This window comes from Rhinolophus ferrumequinum, chromosome 25 (genome assembly GCF_004115265.2).
Source record: "Rhinolophus ferrumequinum isolate MPI-CBG mRhiFer1 chromosome 25, mRhiFer1_v1.p, whole genome shotgun sequence".
In the NCBI taxonomy this organism is placed as follows: domain Eukaryota; kingdom Metazoa; phylum Chordata; class Mammalia; order Chiroptera; family Rhinolophidae; genus Rhinolophus; species Rhinolophus ferrumequinum.
In genome coordinates this window covers 38,413,601-38,426,774 of record NC_046308.1, presented here as the reverse complement: position 1 = coordinate 38,426,774, position 13,174 = coordinate 38,413,601, and the positions used below count along the sequence as shown (strand labels likewise).

Sequence of the window (13,174 nt, the reverse complement as noted above, 5' to 3'; positions counted from 1 at the left end):
CATTGAATCTTCGTAACAGTTCTTTGAGTTCTATACTACTTTTATTAACATGTTGTATTTTACAGATGAGAAAACTTTGACTTGGAAACTTTATTGTGCCCATGTACACAGCTAGTTAAGATTGAAACTCATGCTTTTCTAATTCTAAAGCTCAAGTTCTTAACCTCTGCATTATACAGTCTTCCCAGCAGTGATATCCTCCCATAACACTAATATCACAGTTACATATAGTGCTTCACAAATGCATATGGGGTTCATTCCTTTTTATGTGTTCTTTTAATTACAATGGCCTTGTGTTGTTGTTTTAATGTTTCATTTTTTTGTTGTTGTTGTTCTCTCCTTGAGAAAAGAGATTTCTGTAAACTTTAGTTAAAGGAAAGAAAAGAGGAAAAAGGAAGAGAGGGAGGAAAGGAGGAAAGGGGAAAAGAAAGGAAAAAAAAGGCAATTTTATGATGAAGAACTTGAAAGTCAGAGAGATTAAGCAAGTGGTCTTGAGGTTTAAGAAGTCAGTTATAGCACCAGGATCAGAATTCAGCTCATGGATATCTGACTTTCCCATCTTTTCACTGAGTTATTGACTTTGGTAATAAAGGCCCAGTACCTGGGGATTTTTTGGATATAAATACAGGGTGAAAACATGTTTTAAAAGGTTTGTTGTTATCTTTGGCTATCAAAAACCATATCATATTGTGGCAAGAGAATTAGCTTTAATTCTAATTCTCTCCAGGAAATATGGTATCTGACATGATAAATTAAAGTCACATAATTTGGTCAAGGCCTATTGTTGTTCATGGCAACAGTCACATACCAAGCATTACACAAATAGATGTAGGGAATGAGAGATGAGGCTCACTGAGAAATGCATGAAAGGAATGTGAGAAGTGCATGAAGGAAGAACATTAAATGTCTAGGATAACAGCAATGGCAGAGCTACTGCGACTTGTAATGAAATAGAATAGGCTAATAAGGGATTCGGGGATGAACATTTATTCTGATTGCCAAATGGAAGAAAGTTAACGGTTGTCACTATTAGTCTAGGAACTCCTTGAAGAATATCCCTTGTCCTGCCCCAATACTTAACCCCTAGAGTTTCTTGACTCTGAAATTCTTTTACAAATGGATTTATAATGATCAAAATGATATTGTGACATCAAATTTAAGGAGAAATTCATCCATGCATGATGGGAAGAAAAAGTAGAAATTGTATTAGTAATAAGTTTGGAAAAAATAAAAATGGGCAGAAAAAGATGCAACTATATAAGGAAGAATCAAATAATCAAGTGCAAAGTGTAATTGTGCCTGTAATACCTATCCTTTTTACTGCCCACCAAGTCTCAATCATACTGTTTTTCTAATCCTGTCTCCCCCACACAGCTTACACAGCCTAATGATCATTTTCTTGGACATGAAATTGCTATAACTATCCTTTACTGAGCTTTTCACCCTAAAATTTCACTTATCTCTATAATACTAATGAAGTACATGTTACCAATGGAAAAATTCCCTGGGCTGATTCTGTTCTCCGTTCATTCTTCTCATTAGGTCCACTTCACTGTTGTCTGTTTCAGATTATAAAACTATTAATTGGAAAAGCTATGTAATATATTCTCTTAGAACAATCCCCAGTTAAGAAACATAAGCCTTTAGACTGGTTCATAATGAGGCTGAAGAGGAAGATGACAATGACAATAACCATGATGTTGGACAATAGATTACATGAAGCATGGGAAGGACAGCAAGAATCTAGTTACTTCATTTACCAACATGGTATAGACAAAAAAGAATGAGCTTTGGAGTCTGAGACTGAGATGAATTCTAATCTTGTTCTTCTTCATCCTGTGACCACAACATAGAGTTTATTCCATGGGCTTAAATGTTAAGGGAAAAAAAGAGAATAGGCCCAAAGTGGAGTGACTTGTGGAAAGTCTCTCATTAGCAAACCAAGATTTAATACTAAACCTAATTGCAGATTCAGCCTCTGTAATTTTAACCATTCAATCTGGAATTTCCTGATCAACACTAGTGAGGTAATCTGCCTGATAGACACCCTTACTTCTGCCTAAGGAAAGAAGACCTCGTCTGACATAATCCATTCTTTTAACTTTCTTTCCCTGCCTCCTTTTTGCTTTTAAAAGCCTCCCATTTTGTATAATTGCTTGGAGCTCCTTTCTATCTGCTATATGGAATGCTGTCTGATTCATGAATCGTTGAATGGAGACAATTAGATCTGCAAATTTACTCAGTTGAATTTTGTTTTTTAACAACAAGACTAAGTTCCACTCTTAGTACATAGGAACTTTAGCCATGCCTAAATATTTAAAAAATGGATGGATTTTTAAACTTCACCTTGAAAGTTTTCAGAAGTATTCTCTATGCTGATTATTGAACAAGCAAACACCCACAAAAAAACAAAAGCGAATGGCAACCAACTTAGAGGAAAAAGAAACAAAATTATCAACCTGGAGACAAATCTAGGAGGGAAAATTCCCAAAGAGCATTTCTCTTTTCCTCCACCTGACTTCACGAAGGAGTGACAAGTGCTGGCTTGGATGCACCAATTTATTAAGCAAGGTACAAAAAACAGGCTCTATTATGAAATATTATGTACGTTTTCCTAACAAAAGTATTCTAGACAACCTCCTCTACATGGCACAGCACAGGGCATTTTTTGAAAATCAATCAAGTCCTCTCATTCAGTGGAAGCCCAATCGCATTGTCTGCCCTTCCTCCAGAAGCCGATTTCTGCCAGGTAGAAAATTAAGTTTCCTTTACTCTTTTTTCATACACAATGCTTCAGCATCACAGAACTGTTGTTCTGTGTGGGAAACCGACTTCCTGTCTCAATAAACAAGCACACACAGGCTTTTCTGGACACATAATGGAAGCTTTTTTATTTTATACAAAAATAATTCCACACTTAACACATCAATGAAGCCACTTAAGCTCTACTGCATCTGAATTAAAGAGGAATTGTGTGATCAAAGGGTGTGAAAAGAACACACAGGGCGTTCTTCAGATCCTCTACTTTTGTTACATTTGATATATAACAAACCCAATAAATATGCTTATTCCAGGAGCTAGTTTCGTTATCTTATATACTTCAGCCTGCTGAAAGTATTTCTGTATTACCCTTCACTCTACAGTGTTCATTTTATACTGACAATTTTGGTGTAGAAATGAAAAATATTGGCATGTTTCAAGAAGATGTGGGTGAAATTGGGGGAATACGTAATTTTCCCTTGGGGTTTTCTTTGTTCCTGTTTTACTGAAACATATATATATATATACATATGTATATATATATATATATATATATATATATATATATATATATATATAAAATATTTCACTAAAATATATATATATAAATATGTAATGTGTATGTTATTATGCATACAGACACAAATGATAAGAGTTCTTTAATGCCCAGAATTGAATAGGTGAATAGGACATGCTATAGTCCTTTTATAGTTTTTCATGCTATGGACATAGCTTCTGTGTAGGTTAGTAGGTATTTATCATTCACTGTATTTTTTTTTTTCTTTCTTTCAGTATCATGCATCCTAGAGAGATTGGAAAATCCCTGAAGAGACTTCAGGCATCCTCATAAGTCTTGTATCACAGCTACACACATACTAAAATGTATTTTGGAATAATAATTAAAATACTACAAAAAAGTATCTTCCATGCAGTTGCATAAAAATATAAAATGCGAAATATGCAGTCAATGAATTAAAGTTAATTGAACACATTATTAATTAAATTTATGTAATCAAATCAATATTGGATTGAGATATATACCTTTCGCTATCATTTGTGTAACTGGAGTGAATTGTTGGATCCTTATCCAAAATTATTCAGATAAAAATTCTTTCACACAATGTGATATATAAATGATGTATTACAGAATTGTACACTTGAAACCTATGTAATTTTACTAACCATTGTCACCCCAATAAATTTTAATTTAGAAAAAACTCTGTTATTGAAGAAAAATTATTTAAATTGGAATGAATTCATTTAAATACCATCTCTAGAGTGCCAGTTATGAGTCAGCCACTATTCTAGGCACACAAGATCAAAAAGACATGCTACATACTCTGCTCATAGCCCAATAAAAAAGAGAGGTACATGAACAAATAATGACAATGCAAAGTGTGAGAGGAACTCTCATGAAGTGCCTATAGGCACATAGTGGAGGAAACAACTAATTTAGTACAGAGAGGTCAGCAAAGACTTCCCTAAAGGAGTTATTACTTGAGCATTGTCTTAAAAGATGGATGGGAGTATGGAAAGTTTATCAGACAGAGAAATTTGAAGAAAAACATTCGGGAGAATGCATATAGCAAAGGTATGCTGACATTGTGAAAAAGCATAAGCACTTTTAAATTGGTGCATAGTTTGTAGTTGGATTGTAGAACATTGAGTAAAAACAAGCAGCAGATGAGGATGGGATGGTAGGCTGGGATCAAATAACGAAGTGATTTGGATGCCCTGTTAGCATATTTGGACTGTACCTTTATTAGCAATGAGGGACCAAGTACGGTCTTAACAGAGTGAGCAACCTGAATTAGATTTGCATTTTGTTCCAGTGAAGTGTCTATACTGACCAACCTTTGAATAAGTACTCAGATCTAACAACTTATATGTCTCTAAATAATCTAGTCACTTGCCTTTTTCCCCCTAGCATTCAGTTGTTCGACATTGCATGTACCAGCCATGCACATGGTGGGCAGAAAAATCTGGTTTATATCCAGATGTTTCCAGTGTTGTGTAGACAATCACAAATATTGAAAGAAAACATATTCCATGAGGGTGAAAGTCCCTTTACCATGCTTCACAAATAAATCATTGTTGATGATATCACTAATAGCAGTTCAGTTCTGTTTAAACACAGTTATTAAAATCAGATGACCATCTGTTTTCTGCTACAGTTTATGTCATGCAAACCTTTCTCATGGAGCCTATGGACTGTTTTCTGTTGCATAGACAAATAAAACTCACTAAATAACCATTGAAATGACAACATATTGATACAGTTGTATGAGTACATTCTCTTCTTGATTAATTCTGTGTGTGCATATACCCAAATTCCTGAATACCCTATTTCTACAATATCTAGAGTTCTCTGTGGAAAAGTAAACCAGTAAGGCTTTTCCCCCCTTGATTAATTCTACCTTGAATTTTCTGTCATCTATCACTTATATTCACATGAAAAAATGATGTTTCATTTTGCTTTTGAATGATATACAGAGTCCCTTTCTTCCTTATTTTCATTTGTATGTCCTTGAACTGTGTGGCCTACAATTGATGCTAGAATTTAAATGTGGTCTGAGGCATATCTTTTACTTAGTAAAAATTTGAAAGTAAGGAGAAGGGAATTTTCCAGTAACCAAATGCCTACAAACATGCCACTTAAATGTGATAAGCACAGAAAAATCACATGTGTTGAACACTGAGGGAGAACACTCACAAGAAAACGTATTTTTACTGTTCATTTTATAGATCTTGTGAATCCATCATAGATTTTTCAATGTGCAAACATGAAGAGGTCCATACATTCATTCTAATAAACACATTTAAGGAACAGAGTGACAAAGAGAAGGCTTTTCAGAGGAAAACAACCAAGAAAGTGAAGGGATTTGAAGCCACATTCATGGGGAAAAGTAGAAGGATCTGAGAAGCTTTCATCTAGAGAAAAGAAGAATCAAGTAGCTCTCAATAACCAGGTCCTAAAACTCATAGAAGTATGTGGGATGAAAGGATTAAATTCATTGTGTATACCTCAAAAAGGAACCATGCGTGCAAGAAACATTGAGATAAATATTGACTCAATGTAAGGAAACATCTTCTAACATTAAGAGTCATCTGTATAATGGGCCAGCTGAGGAAAAGAGTGTTGTAAGTCCAGAAGCCTTCAAAACAGCGGTTGGAGCCCCCTGGGCAAGAATTGGATTATTCGAGAATTAGATAGGTTTTTAGATTTCTTGAGTCCTACTTTATAATTCTAATTGATTTGAGTCTACTGATTTTCCTACTGCTCAGCCCAAGATTATCGGAACTGCTGGGCTTTCCTTTCTTAGCATGACTCTGACCTCTATGGTTCCTGATTCACTCAGTGCTCAGTTCTGGACGTCATGTTTATTTGGAGGTATTGACATTACCCTAGATTCTGATATCTGGGTTTTTTGTTTTGTTTTGTTTCAGTCATCAGTAATCAGACATCAACTTTTGATTGATGTGCTTATTTGAAGATTTGATTTTAGCATTCTTGATCTTGAACTCTATCACATAGAGAAGCAACAACAACAAAGTGTACTTCAGCACTTCTTTGTACAGAGACATGTTGAGGCATTAAAAGTTGAATATACGAGTAGGATTTTTACAGAATGATTTAAATTAGTCCATTCTTAATCACTTTTTAAAATAATCAGGATTTTATTTGAGTACTTTTAAAATAATTGTTTTATTTCTCAATTAGAGTGGCATACGATATTATATTAGTTTCAGGTGTACAACATAGTGATTAGACACAACTTATGAAGTGATTACCCCCATAAATCTAGTATCCATCTGACACTATACATATTTATTACAATATTATAAACTATATTACTTACGCTATATGGTACATCCCCATGACTATTTTGTAACTACCACTTTGTATTTCTTAATCCCTAACCCTTTTTCACCAACCACCCAACCCCCTTCCCAGCTGGCAAACATCAAAATGTTGTTTGTATCTATGAATTTGCCTCTATTTGGTTTATTTGTTTTGTTATTTAGATTCCACATATAAGTGAAATCATATGGGATTTTTCTTTCTCTGTCTGACTTACTCCACTCAGCACAAGAGCCTCTAGGTCCATATATGTTGCAGAGGGCAAGATTAAATTCCTTATTATGGTCGAGTAATATACCATTGCATATATATACCACCTCTTCTTTATCCACTCATCCATTAGTTTACTACCTATGTTTTCTTCTATGCAGTTTATTGGGTCAGGTCTTATGCTTAACTCTTTGATCAATTTTGAATTAATTTTGGTACATGGTGACAAATAGCAGTCCAGTTTCATTCTTTTGCCCGTGGCTTTCTGATTCTCCCAGCACCATTTATTGAAGAGGCTGTCTTTCCTCCATTGTATGTTTTTAGCTTCTTTGTCAAAAATTATCTGTCCATATTTATGTGGTTTTATTTCTGGGTTCTCAATTCTATTCCATTGGTCTATGTGTCTGTTTTTCTGCCATACCATGCTGTTTGGATTAGTGTAGCCCTGTAGTCCAAGCTAAAGTCAGGGAGTGTGATACCTCCAGTTTTGTTCTATTTTCTTAAGATTGCTTTGGCTACTCGGGGTCTTTTGTGGTTCCAAACAATTCTGATGATTTTTTGTTCCATTTCTTTAACAAATGCCATTGGGATTTTGATGGGATTGCATTAAATCTGTATATTGCTTTGGTAATATGGCCATTTTAACTATGCTGATTCTTCCAATTCATGAGCACGAAATGTCTTTCCATTTTTTGTGTCTTTTTCAATTTCTTTTAAAAATGTCTTATAGTTTTCAGCATATAGGTCCTTCACATCCTTGGTTAAGTTTATTCCTAGGTATTTTATTCTTTTTGCTGCAATTGCAAAAGGAATTATTTTTTGTATTTCTTTTTCTGAGATTTCGTTGTTAGTATATAGGAATGCAATGGACTTTTGTACGTTGATTTTGTAGCCAGCAACTTTACTGTATTCGTTGATTGTTTCTAAGCTTTTTGGTGGAGTCTTTAGGGTTTTCTATATATAGCATCATGTCATCTGTAAAGATTGATAATTTAACTTCTTCATTCCCAATGTGGATGCCTTTTATTTCTTTCTCTTGCCTGATTGCTCTGGCAAGGACTTCCAACACTATGTTGAAAAGCACAGGTGATAGGGAATAGCCCTGTAGTGTTCCTGAACGTAGAGCAAAGGGCTTCAGTTTTTCACCATTAATTATGAGATTAGCTGAGGGCTTGTCATATATGGTCTTTATTATGTTCAGAAATTTTCCTTCTACACCTATTTTATTAAGTGTTTTAATCATAAATGGATGTTGTATCTTGTCAAATGCTTTTTCTGCATCAATTGATATAATCATATGATTTTTGTCCTTTATTTTGTTTATGTGATGTATCACATTGATGGATTTGCGGATGTGGAACCATCCTTGTGCTCCGGGGATGAACCTCACTTGGTCGTGATGAATAATCTTTTTAATGCATTGTTGTATTCGATTTGCTAGAATTATGTTTAGGATTTTTGCATCTGTATTATCAGAGATATTGGTCTGTAGTTTTCTCTTTTTGTGTTGTCCTTGCCAGGTTTTGGTATCAGGGTAATGTCGGCCTCATAAAATGAGTTAGGGAGTACTGTCTCTTCTTCAAATTTTTGGAAGAGTTTGAGCAGGATTGGTATTAGATCCTCTTTGAAGGTTTGGTAGAATTCACTTGTGAAGCCATCTGGTCCCGGACTTTTGCTTTTGGGAAGGTTTTGGATGACTGATTCAATTTCGTTACTAGTGATCGGTCTGTTTAGATTTTCCAGATTTTCATGGTTCAGCCTAGGAAGGCTATATGTTTCTAAGAACTTGTCCATTTCTCTTAGGTTATTGAATTTGGTGGCATATAGTCCTTCATGGTATTCTTGGATGATCCTTTGTATTTCTGTGGTGTCCATGATAACGTCCCCTTTTTCATTTCTGATCTTGTTTATTAGTGTATTCTCTCTTTTTATCTTAGTGAGTCTAGCCAAGGGTTTGTCAATTTTGTTAATCTTTTCAAAGAACCAGCTCTTTGTCATATTAATTTTTCCTGCTGTCTTTTTGTTCTCTATTTCATTTTGTTCTGCTCTGATTTTTGTTATTTCCTTTCTTCTGCTGACCTTGGGTTTCACTTGTTCTTCTTTTTCTAGTTCTTTCAGGTGTAACATGAGGTTATTTATTTGAGATTGTTCTTGTTGCTTGAGATAGGCCTGTAATGATATTAATTTCCCTCTTAAAACTGCTTTCGCTGCATCCCAAAAATTTTGGTAGGATGTGTTTTCATTGTCATTTGTTTCTATGTATCCTTTGATCTCTCCTCTAGTTCTTCTTAGACCCAGTCATTCTTTAAAAGTATGTTGTTTAATATCCATGTTTTTGTGTTTTTTCCTGCTTTCTTTTTGCAGTTGACATCCAGTTTCAAAACCTTGTGATCAGGGGATATGCTTGGTATGATTTCAATCTTCTTAAATTTGCTGAGGCTAGTTTTATGTCCCAATATATGGTCGATCCTGGAGAATGTTCCATGTACACAAGAAAAGAATGTATAGTCTGATATTTTAGGATGAAGTGCTCTGTATATGTCAATTAGGTCCATTTCATGTAATGTGTCATATAGGGCTGCTATTTCATTATTTATTTTCTGTTTGGATGATCTATCCATAGCTGTCAGTGATGTATTTAGGTCCCCTAGTATAATTGTGTTTTGGTCAATTTCTCCCTTTAGTTCTGTTAGTAGTTGCTTGGTATATTTCGGTGCTCCCTGATTGGGGGCATAAATATTGATCACTAGTATGTCTTCTTGTTGTATAGTCCCCTTTACCATTATGAAATGTCCATCTTTGTCTCCTGTTATCTTTTTTACCCTGAAGCCTGTTTCATCTGATATTATGTCTACACCTGATTTTCTCTGGATACCATTTGCTTGGAGCGTCAATTTCCACGCTTTCACTTTGAATCTATCCTTGTCCTTGTAGCTGAGATGTGTCTCTTGGAGACAGCATATGGTTGAGTTTAGTTTTTTGATCCAATCTGCTACTCTGTGCCTTTTAATTGGTGAGTTCAGTCCATTTACATTTAAGGTGATTATTGATATGTGAGGATTTCCAATCATTCTATCTTTAATTTTCTGGTAATGCTGTGTCTCCATTGTTTCTTTGCCTTTTTGTTTTTGTCTAGTATTTCTGTATGGTGGTATTCTATGACGTTTCCCTCTGTTTCTTCTTTTATTACAGTATATATTTCAGTTCTGGATTTTTCTTGAGTGGTTACCCTTAAGTTTATGTGAAAGAAAGTTTGATATTTAGAGTATTCCATTTTCTTCAGCACGCTTACTTTCTCCATTCCTATATTCCGGTTCAGGCCTTTACTCTCCTCCTTTTTATGTTTTGGTTGCCATGAATTGTCCCTGTTGATGGTGGTCGAATATCTTCCTTTAGTATTTCTTGTAGTGCAGGTTGTGTATCAGAAAATTCCCTCAGCTTCTGTATGTATTGAAATGTGTTTATTCCTCCTTCATATCTAAAGGATATCTTTGCTGGATACCTTATTCCTGGCTTATAATTTCTCTCTTTCAATAGTTTGAATATTTGTTTCCACTCCCTCCTGACTTGTAGAGTTTCTGCTGAAAAATCTGATGATAATCTAATGGGCTTTCCTTTGTAGGTTACCATCTTCTTTTCCCTGGCTGCCTTGAGGATTCTTTCTTTGTCGTTGATTTTAGATGGCTTCAATACAATGTGCCTTGGAGAAGGCTTGTTGGGATTGAGGTAAATTCGAGGATCCGGTTCTGTCTACAAGTTTGGGAAGTTTTCATCAACAATTTGTTTCAATATATTCTCTGTTACCTTCTCTCTTTCTTCTCTTTCTGGTATGCCCATTAGCCTTATATAGCTCTTTCTGATGGAGTCAGAAAGTTCTTGTAGAGTTCTTTCATTTCTTTTAAGTCTCAAGTCTCTTTCTTCTTCCATCCGTGTAATTTCCAGGTTTCTATCTTCAATATCACTGATTCTTTCCTCCATCTGGTCAACTCTACTACCTAAGGTGGTTATTTCATTCTTAATTTCTTCTACTGAGTTCTTAATTTCCAGGAATTCTATTTGGTTCTTATTTAAAATTTCCATCTCTTTCGTAAAATGCTCATGTTGTTCTTTGATTGTGTTTCTGAGTTCATTAAACTGCCTTTCTGTGTTTTCTTGCATCTCGTTGAGTTTTTTCAGATCTGCAATCTTGAATTCTCTGTCGTTTAAGTCACATATTTCCATATCTTTAAGTTCCTCTTCTGGAAACTTTTCACTTTCTTTCTGAACTGTCTTGTTGCCTTGGTTATTCATGGCAATTACTGATTTATTATTTCTCTTCCTAGACATGTACAGGAGTGGCTTCTGCAACAGGTTGATAGGAAGAGGTCTTTCTTTTGTTTTCCAGTACTTGTTGGTAGAATGTTTTATTTTCTCTCCGATTGCAGCCTTTTTTTTCTCTCACACGGTAGTGCTATGTTTTCTCTGCACTATTCCAGCTTCTCACACAATGGGGGGATTCCCTGGAAGACGGGCATCTCCTCTGTTAATAGTTCACTTGGGTCACAGGGCGCAGTGTCCATGTGGGTATGTGGAGAGCTTTTGAAGTTCCAAAGCTCTTCCTGCACCAGATTCAGAACCCGTATATTTCAGCACTTCTGTTTACTCCTGCAGGGAACTGCCCAGATAGGTGGGGCCAGGGTCGGGGTGATTTGTGAGAGGTGGCCCAGAATAGTGGCGGTGACCACCACCACAGCCGGTCCTGCTTCCACAGCTCCCTCACCTGTGCCGAACTAGTTGGGCTGCGAATCTGTGTCTGCGGTCCACAGTTCTCAGAACAGCAAATATTCTATTCTTTTGATCTGACACTGCTACCGTTCGGCGTCTAGCACCGGGCAGGTGGGGGCGGGGTGAACTCTGGGAGGGTAGAGAGGGGGCGGCTAGTCTCAGTGCCTAAGGCTTCCATTCTCTGCTCGGCAGTGAGGGCCCAAACCACCGTTTTCGCCTTCTTCCCTCAGTCTTTGCTCCGAGTTCTCTGCTGTGAGCGTTGGGTTCAGCCGTGTTTTATGCTTCCCCCTCAGCCCTATGGGCCATAAGCAGAGCCCTAGCAGTCCGTGTTCTTCCCTGTTCCGCAGCTGCGGTAGTTCCAGGATGCAGCAAGCTCAGAGCACTGAGCTAGGTCTGCGTCCTGTGCCCGGTCAGCTCCATCTCCGTACTTCTCCCTTCCCTCCTCCCCCATTCGTGCGATTCACCCACCTTTCGTTGTTTTCAGTAGTGGGCCTCTTCGTCTTGCCTGTCTGCTGTGCAGGGAGTCCTTTGTGGAGTTATTGTTGTTCGATTAGTTGTAAATTCCAGGGGAGCTTTACAGAGGCTCACCTCACGCCGTCATTTTGATGACGTCTAACATTTCTTATAATGTTGGTTTGGTGGTGATGAACTCCTTTACCTTTTTCTTTTCTGGGGATCTCTTTATCTGTCCTTCAATTCTACATGATAGTTTTGCTTGGTAGAGTAATCTTGGGTGGAGATGCCAATCCCTTCTGGCCTGTAAAGTTTCTGTTGAGAAATCGGCTGATATTCTTATGTGAGTTCCCTTGCATGTAAAAGTAACTAGCTACTTTTCTCTTGCTTCATTTAAGATTCTCTGTTTATCTTTAAACTTTACCTTGAATTTTGATGTGTCTCATTGTGGGCCTCTTCGGGTTCATTTTGTTTGGGACTGTCTGTTCTTCGTGGGCTTGTGTGTCTATTTCCTTCCTTGGACTTTCCTAAAATCTCTCAAACATTCACAAACCCAAACAAGCAGCATCTGGCCTCAGTGTGCCCCATACCTCTTGCTAAGCAGCTCCAAGCCTGCCTGTAGCAGCAGCCACCTCCTTTTTTGACTTGGCCTCTCCTAGGTTCCTATAAGCCTTGTACAGGTGGCTGCCGATTGCTCTGTGGTTCATGCAGATGGCTCTGGGCAGGGCACATACTGTGGCTGAAATTTCTATCATTATTTCTTCAAATAGGTTTTCAATTCATTGTTCTCTCCTCCTCTTCTTCTAGTACCCCAATGATATGAATGTTGATATGCTTGATATTGTCCCAGAGGCCCCTTAAACTGTCCTCATTTGTTTGGATTTCTTTTCTTTGTGCTGTTCTGATTGAATGTTTTCTGCTACCTTAACTTTTAAATTGCTGATTTGATCTTCTGCTTCATCTAATCTACTGTTCATTCTCTTAATTTATTCTTTATTTCGGTATTCATTTCTGAATGGTTCTTTTTTATTTTTTCTATCTCCATTGTTTCCTGCCTCTTTATTAAAGTTCTCATTGAGCTCATCTACTATTTCCCAAAGTTCACTGAACATCCTTATAACCAGT

General features: G+C 36.6%; 1 pseudogene; it reads right to left on the bottom strand.

Moving 5' to 3' along the window:
- Positions 1 to 13,174, bottom strand: part of LOC117017587 (eukaryotic translation initiation factor 4B-like) — a 112,808-nt pseudogene that overhangs the window by 36,090 nt on the left and 63,544 nt on the right.